The sequence below is a fragment of the Drosophila subpulchrella genome, unplaced genomic scaffold (assembly GCF_014743375.2).
Source record: "Drosophila subpulchrella strain 33 F10 #4 breed RU33 unplaced genomic scaffold, RU_Dsub_v1.1 Primary Assembly Seq133, whole genome shotgun sequence".
NCBI lineage: Eukaryota > Metazoa > Arthropoda > Insecta > Diptera > Drosophilidae > Drosophila > Drosophila subpulchrella.
This window is the reverse complement of record NW_023665476.1, coordinates 79,012-94,686: the sequence shown is the minus strand read 5'-3', so window position 1 is coordinate 94,686 and position 15,675 is coordinate 79,012. Positions and strand designations below refer to the sequence as shown.

At 34.7% G+C, this 15,675-nt stretch overlaps 2 non-coding genes and 1 pseudogene across 2 annotated transcripts; all 3 read right to left on the bottom strand.

Moving 5' to 3' along the window:
• LOC119558770 lies at positions 1-2,725 on the bottom strand (annotated as a pseudogene; the record flags this gene model as incomplete).
• Positions 2,726-3,126: 401 nt separating this feature from the next.
• On the bottom strand, positions 3,127-3,305 carry LOC119558754. The gene has a single exon (XR_005220410.1). It is a non-coding gene; the product is annotated as a 5.8S ribosomal RNA (ribosomal RNA).
• A 659-nt stretch (positions 3,306-3,964) lies between these two features.
• Positions 3,965-5,961, bottom strand: LOC119558758. Its single transcript, XR_005220414.1, has one exon. It is a non-coding gene; the product is annotated as a small subunit ribosomal RNA (ribosomal RNA).
• Positions 5,962-15,675: the final 9,714 nt, after the last annotated feature.

Sequence of the window (15,675 nt, the reverse complement as noted above, 5' to 3'; positions counted from 1 at the left end):
GTAGATAGGGACAGTAGGAATCTCGTTAATCCATTCATGCGCGTCACTAATTAGATGACGAGGCATTTGGCTACCTTAAGAGAGTCATAGTTACTCCCGCCGTTGACCCGCGCTTACTTGAATTTCTTCACTTTGACATTCAGAGCACTGGGCAGAAATCACATTGTGTCAACACCCGCTAGGGCCATCACAATGCTTTGTTTTAATTAGACAGTCGGATTCCCCAAGTCCGTGCCAGTTCTGAATTGATTGTTAATTGATAATCGTTATAATTAATAAGAACTAATTGGTTTAACCCAATTAGTATTCTTAAAAATTTTAGCAAGAAAGTTCCACAATTGGCTACGTAACTAAACTATCCGGGGAACAAGTGACCAACATAAATGCCAGACACTCTATTTACCCAGAACGAGCACATAAACCATGTTATTGTTTTCCCAATCAAGCCCGACTATCTCAATCTTCAGAGCCAATCCTTATCCCGAAGTTACGGATCTAATTTGCCGACTTCCCTTACCTACATTATTCTATCGACTAGAGACTCTTCACCTTGGAGACCAGCTGCGGATATTGGTACGGCCTGTTGAGAAGTTTGCGTGTCCCCACCATAAATTTTCAAGGTCCGAGGAGAAAATATCGACACAACAGTATATGTCATGCTCTTCTAGCCCATCTACCATATCTCTCTGCGAAAGACTTCCATGGTAGTACGGCTATAAAACAGAAAAGAAAACTCTTCCGATATCTCTCGACGGCTTCTTTATGGTCGTTCCTGTTGCCAGGATGAGCACGAGGCCCATATTTAATAACAAACGGATACTCAACAGGTTACGGAATTGGAACCGTATTCCCTTTCGTTCAAAATTATTCAAGTATATTAATTAGCTTGATTTATATAATATAATTATATTTGTATGGCATTTGTGTTTTACTTGAAAATTTTCGGCTTTCGCCTTGAACTTAGGACCGACTAACTCGTGATCAACCACTGTTCACACGAAACCCTTCTCCACTTCAGTCCTCCAAGGTCTCATTCGATTATTTGCTACTACCACCAAGATCTGTACCAATGGCAGCTCCATGCAGGCTTACGCCAAACACTTCTACGCATACCATTGTACCTTCCTACTCACTAAAGTTTCAAAATTTATATCACAAGTAATATAAATCATCTACTTTAGCGGTAATGTATAGGTATACAACTTAAGCGCCATCCATTTTTAAGGGCTAGTTGCTTCGGCAGGTGAGTTGTTACACACTCCTTAGCGGATTTCGACTTCCATGATCACCGTCCTGCTGTTTTAAGCAACCAACGCCTTTCATGGTATCTGCATGAGTTGTTAATTTGGGCACCGTAACATTACGTTTGGTTCATCCCACAGCGCCAGTTCTGCTTACCAAAAGTGGCCCACTGGGCACATTATATCATAACCTTGAACTTCATATCAAGAAAGTTAAGGTTCTTACCCATTTAAAGTTTGAGAATAGGTTAAGATCGTTTCGACCCTAAGGCCTCTAATCATTCGCTTTACCATAAGATTATTTTATATAACATTAAAATGCACCAGCTATCCTGAGGGAAACTTCGGAAGGAACCAGCTACTAGATGGTTCGATTGGTCTTTCGCCCCTATACTCAATTCTGACAATCGATTTGCACGTCAGAACTGTTTCGGTCTTCCATCAGGGTTTCCCCTGACTTCAACCTGATCAAGTATAGTTCACCATCTTTCGGGTCACAGCATATATGCTCAAGGTACGTTCCAGTTAGAGGCATAAATAATATAAATATCATTATACATAACTATATAGAACGCCCCGGGATTGTGTTAATTAGCTATAAATAGTTAAAAAACTAATCCCATTATTAGTCAAGTTAATTACGCTATTAGGTTTATATCCCAATAACTTGCACATATGTTAGACTCCTTGGTCCGTGTTTCAAGACGGGTCCCGAAGGTATCCTGAATCTTTCGCATTGTTAATCATACAAGTGCATATAATAAACACAAAAATCAATGATAATTATGCCATTATATAATTCCGAAAAATTAACGCACTGTATTCATATAAATCTATCAGCACTTTATCAAATTAATAACATTTATTCTGTGTTAAAATGCAAGCAATTAATTTGAATAAACTATAAGTTATATTTTATGATAAATTTTGTATGCTAATAGATTACAATGTCCTTATATGGAAAAAATGCACACTATTATCATAATATTGTTTAAATATTACAATTTTAATGATGAATTTTCCATAACGGATATTCAGGTTCATCGGGCTTAACCTCTAAGCAGTTTCACGTACTGTTTAACTCTCTATTCAGAGTTCTTTTCAACTTTCCCTCACGGTACTTGTTTACTATCGGTCTCATGGTTATATTTAGTTTTAGATGGAGTTTACCACCCACTTAGTGCATGCACTATCAAGCAACACGACTCTTTGGAAACATCATCTAGTAATCATTAACGTTATACGGGCCTGGCACCCTCTATGGGTAAATGGCCTCATTTAAGAAGGACTTAAATCGTTAATTTCTCATACTAGAATATTGACGCTCCATACACTGCATCTCACATTTGCCATATAGACAAAGTGACTTAGTGCTGAACTGATTTCTTTTCGCTCGCCGCTACTAAGAAAATCCTGGTTAGTTTCTTTCCTCCCCTAATTAATATGCTTAAATTCAGGGGGTAGTCCCATATGAGTTGAGGTTGTGTATAACTTTTTTTGCAATTAATTCTTTATATATAATGATAAAACATTTTATTAAATTCGTTATATATTTTATATATTTGTATGGCATTTGTTTGGTCTAACGAATCAACGAAGAATAATAATATTGTCAACGGCTTTCTATTTACTAATCTTTAATAAGAGACAATTCTAGATAAATTTTTTATGCTAGACATTTCTCAGTATTATTTGATTGAAAAAGAAAATATTTCTCTTCGTTTTTCACATTCAAATTATTTACTAATGTGAGATAATGTTTTTCATATATTTGTTAATATTATGAATAATATAATAATTAAATTATTATTATCCAATAATATACCATATGCTTATAAAATTTCATTATAAAATTTATATAAACAACTTAATTAGCATAGTCTTACAACCCTCAACCATATGTAGTCCAAGCAGCACTATAAAATTAATTAAAGTACATAACAGCATGGACTGCGATATGCGTTCAAAATGTCGATGTTCATGTGTCCTGCAGTTCACACGATGACGCACAGTTTGCTGCGTTCTTCATCGACCCATGAGCCGAGTGATCCACCGCTTAGAGTTTTATATATTGGTTTGGTAATTTTGTCATATATGTTTTTATTGAAAGAAATTAAAAATACACCATTTTACTGGCATATATCAATTCCTTCAATAAATTGATTTTTATACCTAAAACGAATGCTGCGAAATGTCTTAGTTTCATATAACCAATAATATATCAAGTATTTTTTAAATGGCATTTACGGTATTAATACTTTTTTTTAGCGATATATATTGAAATTTATATAAAACATTAACCTGTAATAATCAGGTACAACATTGTACATTTTAGGTTGTTGCATTATCCAATGTATGCGCATAACTGAGATGAACAATACATATCGCAACGCGTGTATATTATGGTCCATATACACACAGTGTTTTATTAATTAATTGCATTTAATATACAATATAATAATAATATTAAATAAATTTAATAATTTCGATTTGCTTGTTCGAATTTGTTATTTGTTTGCTTTTGCTTATTTATTTATCTCTTATTTAATGCAATAATATATTTATTATTACAATTATTATTTCGATTTGCTTGTTCGAAATTTTATATTTGATCTATAAAAGATCATATTTTTGGCAATTTATATTTTATTTGTATTACTATAATATATTATATTATTATAATAAAAACAAATTTTTTTATTAACGGTAAGGATATTAAACAATAATGATCCTTCCGCAGGTTCACCTACGGAAACCTTGTTACGACTTTTACTTCCTCTAAATAATCAAGTTCGGTCAACTTTTGCGAAACAACCGTAACACACAAGGCGTCACAGTGATCACGTCCGGAGACCTCACTAAATAATTCAATCGGTAGTAGCGACGGGCGGTGTGTACAAAGGGCAGGGACGTAATCAATGCGAGTTAATGACTCACACTTACTGGGAATTCCAAGTTCATGTGAACAGTTTCAGTTCACAATCCCAAGCATGAAAGTGGTTCAGCGGTTTACCCGGACCTCTCGGTCTAGGAAATACACGTTGATACTTTCATTGTAGCGCGCGTGCAGCCCAGGACATCTAAGGGCATCACAGACCTGTTATTGCTCAATCTCATTATTGCTAGACGCAATTTGTCCATTTAAGAAGCTAGTGTCCTTATAATGGGACAAACCAACAGGTACGGCTCCACTTATATAAACACATTCAAACACAATAAACATTTTACTGCCACCATGAATGAAGGCTATATAAGCTTCAACACCATAATCCTGAAGATATCTATTTAATATATTTGAGTCTCGTTCGTTATCGGAATTAACCAGACAAATCACTCCACGAACTAAGAACGGCCATGCACCACCACCCATAGATTCGAGAAAGAGCTATCAATCTGTCTTACACACTTATGTTCGGACCTGGTAAGTTTTTCCCGTGTTGAGTCAAATTAAGCCGCAGGCTCCACTCCTGGTGGTGCCCTTCCGTCAATTCCTTTAAGTTTCAGCTTTGCAACCATACTTCCCCCGGAGCCCAAAAGCTTTGGTTTCCCGGGAAGCGACTGAGAGAGCCATAAAAGTAGCTACACCCAATTGCTAGCTGGCATCGTTTATGGTTAGAACTAGGGCGGTATCTGATCGCCTTCGAACCTCTAACTTTCGTTCTTGATTAATGAAAACATCTTTGGCAAATGCTTTCGCTTAAGTTAGTCTTACGACGGTCCAAGAATTTCACCTCTCGCGTCGTAATACTAATGCCCCCAAACTGCTTCTATTAATCATTACCTCTTGATCTGAAAACCAATGAAAGCAGAACAGAGGTCTTATTTCATTATCCCATGCACAGAATATTCAGGCATTTGAAGCCTGCTTTAAGCACTCTAATTTGTTCAAAGTAATTGTACCGGCCCACAATAACACTCGTTTAAGAGCACTAATGCAGGTTTTTTAAATAGGAGGAACATATGAAAAAATACAAGTATCTAAGCACATGTAAGAACTCCACCGGTAATACGCTTACATACATAAAGGTATAGTACTAACCACAATTGTAAGTTGTACTACCCGTATGAAGCACAAGTTCAACTACGAACGTTTTAACCGCAACAACTTTAATATACGCTATTGGAGCTGGAATTACCGCGGCTGCTGGCACCAGACTTGCCCTCCAATTGGTCCTTGTTAAAGGATTTAAAGTGTACTCATTCCAATTACAGGGCCTCGGATATGAGTCCTGTATTGTTATTTTTCGTCACTACCTCCCCGAGCTGGGAGTGGGTAATTTACGCGCCTGCTGCCTTCCTTAGATGTGGTAGCCGTTTCTCAGGCTCCCTCTCCGGAATCGAACCCTGATTCCCCGTTACCCGTTGCAACCATGGTAGTCCTAGATACTACCATCAAAAGTTGATAGGGCAGACATTTGAAAGATCTGTCGTCGGTACAAGACCATACGATCTGCATGTTATCTAGAGTTCAACCAATATAACGATCTTGCGATCGCTTGGTTTTAGCCTAATAAAAGCACATGTCCCATAAGGTTCATGTTTTAATTGCATGTATTAGCTCTAGAATTACCACAGTTATCCAAGTAACTGTTAACGATCTAAGGAACCATAACTGATATAATGAGCCTTTTGCGGTTTCACTTTTAATTCGTGTGTACTTAGACATGCATGGCTTAATCTTTGAGACAAGCATATAACTACTGGCAGGATCAACCAGAATAATGTTTTTATTCATATTTCATTCATATTTTTGAATAGAAATTAGCAATATAAATTTTATAGATTGTTTTCTATCGAATACGGCCATTTTTATATAGCATTCGTATACGTTTGTTGTTTTCACAATATATACTTGTTCCGCCACTAATAATAACAAGTTTTTTAATTATTGATGTTAAAAACACAATATTTTTTTTCGTAATACGTAATAATTTTCTTTATATTTGCATATTTCATTCTAAAATATCTTTTTTGTTCGACATACGTCATTATTGTATCCACACATGTACAATTTTTGTTTAACCAATATAAAATATTGAATTAAATCATTTGTATTTTGATGATAAATTTAAAATTTATCTGTATATATTCATATAAGACTCTTTGGTAATATATAATATAAAACCGAGCGCATATATGATATGTACGTTAGAAAAAATAATATATATATATATTATTTTCTTTTAATATAGGGACACCTCTTTTAATTTATCCCCGCAGGGAATTATCACATAACTCAGTATGTGATAATGGCAGACCAATATACATATATATCAAGATTATCAATACAAAATATATATCATTATTAGCCTGCCTCAATTGTAATTATTTATTTGGATTAACGATAAAGTTCGGAAACAATTTGTTATTCTATGTATAATAGAAACCTTGGCCTTTGTTTCAACATTATTATCTTTGGGCTTAAAATATTAACCGTGGAGCCAAGTCTCATATTCATAAATGAATAAAGAAACAAATTTGACGGATTAATATCTTCTCTACCGACAGACAGTATTTTGTCACGTCAATAGTAGATGGCCGGCCCATTGACCATCCTATAGTAGTTTTTGGACCCAATATCTTTAATTCGGGTATTTTCAATTGTCTTTGCCAATCAACCGTTTGGTACTCTCTCATATAATAAGAGAATACACATATAATTCCATTATATGGATATATCTTCATTATTTTATTTGCTACATCACCCTATAATAGTTTTTGAACCCGTCAACTTCAATTCGGGTATTTTCAATTGTCTTTGCCAACCATTTATATGGTATTCTCTATTATAATAAGAGAATACTAGTGTATATCCATTATATGGATATATCATCTTCATATTATTTGCTACACCACCCTATAGTAGTTTTTGAACCCATCATCTGCAATTCGGGTATTTTCAATTGTCTTTGCCAACCAACTATACGGTATTCTCTCTTATAATAAGAGAATACAAGTATATTTTCATTATATGGATATAATGCCATTTATTTTTCAATATCCATATAATTCATTTAGTTTTGTATGTACAAAACAAGTTTTCTTTATAGTATTGACAAAATCATATGTTTACGCATAACATAAGTTTTGACCAATACGAGGAGGGGCCCGCCAACGACCACCTCCCTATAGTAGTTTTTTACCCCACGCACTACTGCGTGCCTGTTTACAGTACTAGTGCCAGCTATCACTAGGTTTATATATCAGTGTTTCAGTGATATATGGGTAAATTCTACCATTTATTCTTATGTATATGGCATTTCTATGCCATATTTATACAATCCATTCATATCTTAATGTATATTTATTATATTATACATTATTATGCCTTATAGGTATTATACCTATAAGCCATATCCATACGATTCATTCACTAGTGCCGCCCCTCACTAGGTTTATAATTGTTATATCATTGATATACAATTTATTTCTATATATATGGCATTTATATGCCATATCCATACAATGCATTCACATTTCAATGTATATTTACTTGTTATACATTATTATGCCTTATAGGTATTATACCTATAAGCCATATCCATACGATTCACTTATATAAATATATGTATATTTTTCTATACATAATTTTTTTTTACTTTTGTATGGTTTTCTATGCATATCCATAGTTTATATGGATATGCTTGGCGTTCTATATAGTATTGACAAATTCATATGCATAACATAAGTTTTGACCAATACGAGGAGGGGCCCGCCAACGACCACCTCCCTATAGTAGTTTTTTACCCCACGCACTATTGCGTGCCTGTTTACAGTACTAGTGCCAGCTATCACTAGGTTTATATATCGTGTTTCAGTGATATATGGGTAAATTCTACCATTTATTCTTATGTATATGGCATTTCTATGCCATATTTATACAATCCATTCATATCTTAATGTATATTTATTATATTATACATTATTATGCCTTATAGGTATTATACCTATAAGCCATATCCATACGATTCATTCACTAGTGCCGCCCCTCACTAGGTTTATAATTGTTATATCATTGATATACAATTTATTTCTATATATATGGCATTTATATGCCATATCCATACAATGCATTCACATTTCAATGTATATTTACTTGTTATACATTATTATGCCTTATAGGTATTATACCTATAAGCCATATCCATACGATTCACTTATATAAATATATGTATATTTTTCTATACATAATTTTTTTTTACTTTTGTATGGATTTCTATGCATATCCATAGTTTATATGGATATGCTTGGCGTTCTATATAGTATTGACAAATTCATATGCATAACATAAGTTTTGACCAATACGAGGAGGGGCCCGCCAACGACCACCTCCCTATAGTAGTTTTTTACCCCACGCACTATTGCGTGCCTGTTTACAGTACTAGTGCCAGCTATCACTAGGTTTATATATCGTGTTTCAGTGATATATGGGTAAATTCTACCATTTATTCTTATGTATATGGCATTTCTATGCCATATTTATACAATCCATTCATATCTTAATGTATATTTATTATATTATACATTATTATGCCTTATAGGTATTATACCTATAAGCCATATCCATACGATTCATTCACTAGTGCCGCCCCTCACTAGGTTTATAATTGTTATATCATTGATATACAATTTATTTCTATATATATGGCATTTATATGCCATATCCATACAATGCATTCACATTTCAATGTATATTTACTTGTTATACATTATTATGCCTTATAGGTATTATACCTATAAGCCATATCCATACGATTCACTTATATAAATATATGTATATTTTTCTATACATAATTTTTTTTTACTTTTGTATGGTTTTCTATGCATATCCATAGTTTATATGGATATGCTTGGCGTTCTATATAGTATTGACAAATTCATATGCATAACATAAGTTTTGACCAATACGAGGAGGGGCCCGCCAACGACCACCTCCCTATAGTAGTTTTTTACCCCACGCACTATTGCGTGCCTGTTTACAGTACTAGTGCCAGCTATCACTAGGTTTATATATCGTGTTTCAGTGATATATGGGTAAATTCTACCATTTATTCTTATGTATATGGCATTTCTATGCCATATTTATACAATCCATTCATATCTTAATGTATATTTATTATATTATACATTATTATGCCTTATAGGTATTATACCTATAAGCCATATCCATACGATTCATTCACTAGTGCCGCCCCTCACTAGGTTTATAATTGTTATATCATTGATATACAATTTATTTCTATATATATGGCATTTATATGCCATATCCATACAATGCATTCACATTTCAATGTATATTTACTTGTTATACATTATTATGCCTTATAGGTATTATACCTATAAGCCATATCCATACGATTCACTTATATAAATATATGTATATTTTTCTATACATAATTTTTTTTTACTTTTGTATGGTTTTCTATGCATATCCATAGTTTATATGGATATGCTTGGCGTTCTATATAGTATTGACAAATTCATATGCATAACATAAGTTTTGACCAATACGAGGAGGGGCCCGCCAACGACCACCTCCCTATAGTAGTTTTTTACCCCACGCACTATTGCGTGCCTGTTTACAGTACTAGTGCCAGCTATCACTAGGTTTATATATCGTGTTTCAGTGATATATGGGTAAATTCTACCATTTATTCTTATGTATATGGCATTTCTATGCCATATTTATACAATCCATTCATATCTTAATGTATATTTATTATATTATACATTATTATGCCTTATAGGTATTATACCTATAAGCCATATCCATACGATTCATTCACTAGTGCCGCCCCTCACTAGGTTTATAATTGTTATATCATTGATATACAATTTATTTCTATATATATGGCATTTATATGCCATATCCATACAATGCATTCACATTTCAATGTATATTTACTTGTTATACATTATTATGCCTTATAGGTATTATACCTATAAGCCATATCCATACGATTCACTTATATAAATATATGTATATTTTTCTATACATAATTTTTTTTTACTTTTGTATGGATTTCTATGCATATCCATAGTTTATATGGATATGCTTGGCGTTCTATATAGTATTGACAAATTCATATGCATAACATAAGTTTTGACCAATACGAGGAGGGGCCCGCCAACGACCACCTCCCTATAGTAGTTTTTTACCCCACGCACTATTGCGTGCCTGTTTACAGTACTAGTGCCAGCTATCACTAGGTTTATATATCGTGTTTCAGTGATATATGGGTAAATTCTACCATTTATTCTTATGTATATGGCATTTCTATGCCATATTTATACAATCCATTCATATCTTAATGTATATTTATTATATTATACATTATTATGCCTTATAGGTATTATACCTATAAGCCATATCCATACGATTCATTCACTAGTGCCGCCCCTCACTAGGTTTATAATTGTTATATCATTGATATACAATTTATTTCTATATATATGGCATTTATATGCCATATCCATACAATGCATTCACATTTCAATGTATATTTACTTGTTATACATTATTATGCCTTATAGGTATTATACCTATAAGCCATATCCATACGATTCACTTATATAAATATATGTATATTTTTCTATACATAATTTTTTTTTACTTTTGTATGGATTTCTATGCATATCCATAGTTTATATGGATATGCTTGGCGTTCTATATAGTATTGACAAATTCATATGCATAACATAAGTTTTGACCAATACGAGGAGGGGCCCGCCAACGACCACCTCCCTATAGTAGTTTTTTACCCCACGCACTATTGCGTGCATGTTTACAGTACTAGTGCCAGCTATCATTAGGTTTATATATCGTGTTTCAGTGATATATGGGTAAATTCTACCATTTATTCTTATGTATGTATATGGCATTTCTATGCCATATTTATATAATTCATTCATATCTTAATTTATATTTATTATATTATACATTATTATGCCTTATAGGTATTATACCTATAAGCCATATCCATACGATTCATATACTAGTGCAGCCCCTCACTAGGTTTATATATCTCATTTTAATTATATATTGGTAAATTCTATTATTTATTCTTGTGTATATGGCACTTATATGCCGCCATATCTATAAAAATGCATTTATATTTCAATGTATATTTTCTATATTATACATTATTATGCCTTAAAAAGTTATTATACCTACCATAAGGCGATATCCATACGATTCATTTATATAAAAGATATATGTATAATTTTCTATACATAATTTTTTTTTATGAATATATGGGTTTCCTAAGCATATCCATATAATACATTTAGTTTTATATGGATTAGATTGGTCTTCTTTATTGTATTGCCAAACTCATATTGATAAAATAAGTTTTGAACAATAAGAGGATCAGCCGCCAACCAACCAACCACTGCTACCATTGGAGGAACATATACTTACTTTTTATATGTCCTCTTACTTGAATGGTCCTCTCTTTACTTGAAAATTTCATTACCATAGGAATCTATTTATACATGGAATATGATTTCCACTACTTTTTCGCGTCACTAATAATTAATATGACGATACAGACTTGCTACCATAACATAAGTCTTGAACAATAATAGGAGCAGCCGCCAACCAACCACCAACCAACCAACCACTGCTACCATTGATAGTAATTTTATATGTCCTCTTTAGTTGAATTTCAATACCATAGGAATATTTATACATGGAATATGTTTTGCCACTACTTTTTCGCGTCACTAATAATATGACGATACAGTCTTGCTACCATAACATAAGTTTTGAACAATAAGAGGAGCAGACACACCAACCAACCAACCGCGCTGCTACCATTATATATACTTATATTTATATAAGTCCTCTTTACTTGAATGGCCTCTTTACTTGAATTTCAATACCATAGGAATATTTATTTATACATGGAATATGTTTTGCCACTACTTTTTCGCGTCACTAATAATATGACGATATAGACTTGCTACCATAACATAAGTTTTGAACAATAAGAGGAGCAGACACCAACCAACCAACCGCTGCTACCATTGAATGAACCATATATACAAACTTTTATATATGTCCTCTTTACTTGAATTTTAATACCATAGGAATATTTATACATGGAATATGTTTGCCACTTTATCATCGCGTCACTAATAAGATGACGATACATTTTGTTTGTTCAATATTTACTTATATATTGATGTTTCCAATTTAGGTCTTTTATATTTCTTCTTCCCTACCTTACACACCACAAACAAAGTGGCGTGCGATGCTGCAAGCAAGCATAATGATTATGCCCGCTTGCAACATCTTTATTATCGAATCATCAAGCAAAGGATAAGCTTCAGTGGATCGCAGTATGGCAGCTGCTCAACCACTTACAACACCTTGCCTGTTACAAAAGTCGTTTACAATTGATTCTAGGCTTTGTCATTGTATTAAATAATGCTTTTATATGTAACTAGCGCGGCATCAGGTGATCAAAGATCCTCCCAATTTACTATGTTACAAATTACATTGGCATCACATCCATTGTCGTTTATAAAGTAAATTATAAACTTTAAATGGTTTAGAAGCCATACAATGCAAATTGCCCCTTATTTATCATTGCAGTCCAGCACGGATACGACCTTAGAGGCGTTCAGGCATAATCCAACGGACGTAGCGTCATACCACTGTTCGCTCGAACAAGTATTGTGCCATTGGTCCGTACCTGCGGTTCCTCTCGTACTACGCAGGAATGCTGTCGCAACAACGTTTTGTCATTAGTAGGGTAAAACTAACCTGTCTCACGACGGTCTAAACCCAGCTCACGTTCCCTTGCATGGGTGAACAATCCAACGCTTGGTGAATTTTGCTTCACAATGATAGGAAGAGCCGACATCGAAGGATCAAAAAGCGACGTCGCTATGAACGCTTGGCCGCCACAAGCCAGTTATCCCTATGGTAACTTTTCTGACACCTCTTGTTAAAAACTCTTTAAACCAAAAGGATCGATAGGCCGAGCTTTTGCTGTCCCTGTGTGTACTGAACACCGAGATCAAGTCAGCATTTGCCCTTTTGCTCTATGTGTGGTTTCTGTCCGCACTGAGCTGGCCTTGGGACACCTCCGTTATTATTTGAGAGATGTACCGCCCCAGTCAAACTCCCTACCTGGCAATGTCCTTGAATTGGATCATACCTGAGTAATTGGAGTTATACCAAATTTTCAAATCAAAAATACATAAATGCACCGTTTTATTAAAGAATTTGTTTGCGATTATATAACAAACTCGTGATACTTTGATCAAGAAGCTTGCATCAAAACCCAATACCATAAGATATAATAAATATATCCGTATAATGGCTAGGAAATGATACACGTTCCATTTAATCAAGTAAGTAAGGAAACAATAAGAGTAGTGGTATTTCATTGGCGATACCAAACCGAAGTCTAATATCTCCCACTTATTCTACACCTCTTATGTCTCCTTACACTGCCAGATTAGAGTCAAGCTCAAAAGGGTCTTCTTTCCCCGCTAATTATTCCAAGCCCGTTCCCTTGGCTGTGGTTTCGCTAGATAGTAGATAGGGACAGTAGGAATCTCGTTAATCCATTCATGCGCGTCACTAATTAGATGACGAGGCATTTGGCTACCTTAAGAGAGTCATAGTTACTCCCGCCGTTGACCCGCGCTTACTTGAATTTCTTCACTTTGACATTCAGAGCACTGGGCAGAAATCACATTGTGTCAACACCCGCTAGGGCCATCACAATGCTTTGTTTTAATTAGACAGTCGGATTCCCCAAGTCCGTGCCAGTTCTGAATTGATTGTTAATTGATAATCGTTATAATTAATAAGAACTAATTGGTTTAACCCAATTAGTATTCTTAAAAATTTTAGCAAGAAAGTTCCACAATTGGCTACGTAACTAAACTATCCGGGGAACAAGTGACCAACATAAATGCCAGACACTCTATTTACCCAGAACGAGCACATAAACCATGTTATTGTTTCCCAATCAAGCCCGACTATCTCAATCTTCAGAGCCAATCCTTATCCCGAAGTTACGGATCTAATTTGCCGACTTCCCTTACCTACATTATTCTATCGACTAGAGACTCTTCACCTTGGAGACCAGCTGCGGATATTGGTACGGCCTGTTGAGAAGTTTGCGTGTCCCCACCATAAATTTTCAAGGTCCGAGGAGAAAATATCGACACAACAGTATATGTCATGCTCTTCTAGCCCATCTACCATATCTCTCTGCGAAAGACTTCCATGGTAGTACGGCTATAAAACAGAAAAGAAAACTCTTCCGATATCTCTCGACGGCTTCTTTATGGTCGTTCCTGTTGCCAGGATGAGCACGAGGCCCATATTTAATAACAAACGGATACTCAACAGGTTACGGAATTGGAACCGTATTCCCTTTCGTTCAAAATTATTCAAGTATATTAATTAGCTTGATTTATATAATATAATTATATTTGTATGGCATTTGTGTTTTACTTGAAAATTTTCGGCTTTCGCCTTGAACTTAGGACCGACTAACTCGTGATCAACCACTGTTCACACGAAACCCTTCTCCACTTCAGTCCTCCAAGGTCTCATTCGATTATTTGCTACTACCACCAAGATCTGTACCAATGGCAGCTCCATGCAGGCTTACGCCAAACACTTCTACGCATACCATTGTACCTTCCTACTCACTAAAGTTTCAAAATTTATATCACAAGTAATATAAATCATCTACTTTAGCGGTAATGTATAGGTATACAACTTAAGCGCCATCCATTTTAAGGGCTAGTTGCTTCGGCAGGTGAGTTGTTACACACTCCTTAGCGGATTTCGACTTCCATGATCACCGTCCTGCTGTTTTAAGCAACCAACGCCTTTCATGGTATCTGCATGAGTTGTTAATTTGGGCACCGTAACATTACGTTTGGTTCATCCCACAGCGCCAGTTCTGCTTACCAAAAGTGGCCCACTGGGCACATTATATCATAACCTTGAACTTCATATCAAGAAAGTTAAGGTTCTTACCCATTTAAAGTTTGAGAATAGGTTAAGATCGTTTCGACCCTAAGGCCTCTAATCATTCGCTTTACCAGATAAGATTATTTTATATAACATTAAAATGCACCAGCTATCCTGAGGGAAACTTCGGAAGGAACCAGCTACTAGATGGTTCGATTGGTCTTTCGCCCCTATACTCAATTCTGACAATCGATTTGCACGTCAGAACTGTTTCGGTCTTCCATCAGGGTTTCCCCTGACTTCAACCTGATCAAGTATAGTTCACCATCTTTCGGGTCACAGCATATATGCTCAAGGTACGTTCCAGTTAGAGGCATAAATAATATAAATATCATTATACATAACTATATAGAACGCCCCGGGATTGTGTTAATTAGCTATAAATAGTTAAAAAACTAATCCCATTATTAGTCAAGTTAATTACGC